The sequence below is a fragment of the Nicotiana attenuata genome, chromosome 6 (assembly GCF_001879085.1).
Source record: "Nicotiana attenuata strain UT chromosome 6, NIATTr2, whole genome shotgun sequence".
In the NCBI taxonomy this organism is placed as follows: Eukaryota; Viridiplantae; Streptophyta; class Magnoliopsida; order Solanales; family Solanaceae; genus Nicotiana; species Nicotiana attenuata.
The window spans coordinates 14453909-14456389 of record NC_031994.1 but is presented as its reverse complement, the minus strand read 5'-3'; the positions used below and the strand labels follow the sequence as shown (position 1 = coordinate 14456389).

At 31.2% G+C, this 2481-nt stretch overlaps 1 long non-coding RNA gene across 1 annotated transcript; it reads right to left on the bottom strand.

Annotated features, from left to right (window-relative positions):
- LOC109228184 lies at nt 705–2043 on the bottom strand. Its single transcript, XR_002068322.1, has 2 exons — nt 1749–2043; nt 705–1650 (listed from the first exon to the last, which is right to left on the bottom strand). It is a non-coding gene; the product is annotated as an uncharacterized LOC109228184 (long non-coding RNA).

The following is a 2481-nucleotide window of genomic DNA, read 5'->3' as shown; positions in this document are numbered from 1 at the left end:
TGACTCTACTTACAAAGTTTCAAATTTTTTTTTTTTTTAAAAAACATCCGCAGTTAAGGATAACATTTTTGTAAGTTTCAATCATTTGATAATCTTAATTCTGGTAGATGTTAAAATAATTTTATACATTTGAAATAGTTTAAGTGTAATTGAACTTGAAAAAAATGACTTCATCTACTCTTTATAAGAAATAATCTACTTCAAAAAATATTGCAAAAGACTTTATTTTAATTATTTTTTTAGCAATGTTGTCATCAAACTCATGTTATTTTGCTATATTGCATGTTTATTATGAAATTCAAAAATTTGTCTAAATAACCTCTATTACACTCCAAAAAGAAAAAAATCTGGTATCTTTTTTATAATAATTTTATAATAACACAATATTAACTACTAAAGAAAAGTTGAGGCCTTTAATTTGGGGAGGCCTAAAGCAATTGCTTTAGTGCCCGTTTGGATTGGCTTATTTTAAGTGCTTTTACGCCAAAATAATTTTTAAGCCATTTTGTAGTGTTTGGATAGAGTAAAAAAGTGCTTTTAAGCATTTATTTTTAAGCTAAAATGACAAAAATAAGCCAAAAGCCAAAAGCTAGAATTCCTAACTTATGGCTTAAAAGCTATTTTGGCTTAAAAGCCACTTAAATTAAGCCCATCCAAACGGGCACTTAGTCGCCTCCCCTTGAGCCGGTACTGATAACCGCTCACATTTCATTACTTGTATATGGCAATTTATATAAGTGAGTATGCCAACAAACTAATATAAATCTAAGCCTGTAGTTAACAACTAATTTTAATGGTCACTAACAGCTAACTAATTAAGCTAATTAACATCTGAAACCAGACTTTTATACAAGACCAGTTCACCAACAATCACCAACAATAGTAGACTGCCACCTGGACACGTCCACATAACCAGCCTTTGATACTAGCTTCAGTAACTATAATTTACTCCTGTTTATTTTCTGATAATAACACTCTTTTTGTTCTAAAAAGGAACGGTAAAGTTTAGAATAGCAAAGCAAAGCATCTGACTTTTTATTTCAATTGAAGTGTCAATTTCACTAACTTTTTAATAATTCAAGTTACATATTTTCAAATTACATAAAAGCGTTGAAAATCAATACTCTTTATACGGTGCCTCCAGAGGTCGAGTTCGTACAAAATCAGTATCTTGGACAGAGAGTACAAATTTATATGTGAAAATTACTAAAAATATATTAAGCTAGTGTTGGACTTAGATTTGATTGAAATTTGAAAAAGACCTTTTAAAGTTGTGTTGAAAAATAATATTTGAAAGTTAAAGTTGTGTTTGGACATGCATTTTATTTGAAGAAAAATTAAAGTTTTGTGATTGAAAGAAAAAAATTTCACCCAAAAAACTGCCCCTAAACTAGTTTTTGGGAAATTGAAAAATTTTGAAGTTTTTCCCCCCAAAATGTGATCATATTTCATAAGCATACGACATTTTTATTTTTATTTCTAAATAAATGAAGCCAAAATCAATGGCCAAACGAGAACTTTGAAAAACAATCAGTACAATCAGTTTAGTACTAAATATGTTTGGCCGAACCATCAACTTTAGGATCCTAGATCTGTCTCGATCGTTGAGAGCTTCCTTATTTCATGCTCATCGGTGGTGGAGTATAGTCACTGCGTGCAACAAGAAAATTTACTGTTAGAAATCTATCAGAAAACAATGTTAAGAAAAAGGCAGAAAAAAGTCAGTGAAAGGTCTCATAGATCCGTACAAACGACCACGAGTATTTGCGGTTGGCGATGGATTGGGTTTGATAGGAATCTGCCTGTTACTGCGACCTCTGATTAAACTAATGTCTTTGAATTTGACATTGGATATGTCTAAGATCCTGGATTCGCTTTGTAGACACAATATATCCATTGATAAAATAAGAAAAATTATAAGAATGTAAATATTCTTCATTTCTTGACTTGTCATAATGTTTGTGTGTTAAGTAAGTTCAGAAAAATGGATATGTCTTTTGTGATATATGCTTGTAGTTGTAAGAAAGAAACCCACAAAGGGAATTAATCTCTTAAAATACTCATTGCAATACGCGTTTGTACTTGCCAACCATAACTTTGAGTCAAACCTCTACAACGTTATTCATTATTGAATGAAAAGGAATTATGTTTGAATGGAAATCTCCGGTCAAAGAAAGGAGGAAAAAAAGAGAGCAGAGCATTGATGACAAAATTTTCTTTTCTTTAGTAGAAGAGGAAGAGTTAGTGAATTGAATAAAACAACTATTGTTGGTGCGAAGCCGTTGAATTGATAACAAAATCTTATTTAGTTGAGGGACAAGAATAATGCGATTTTGATTGGACCTACGCCCTTGGTATAGCTGATTGATGCGACCACTCCCCTTAGCGTTTTTGGTATTAGTAAAGTGACTACAAAATGTTGTGAATCGCGAGATGAAATGACTTTGATATCTATGTATTGACGGCGTATAAATATTTTCA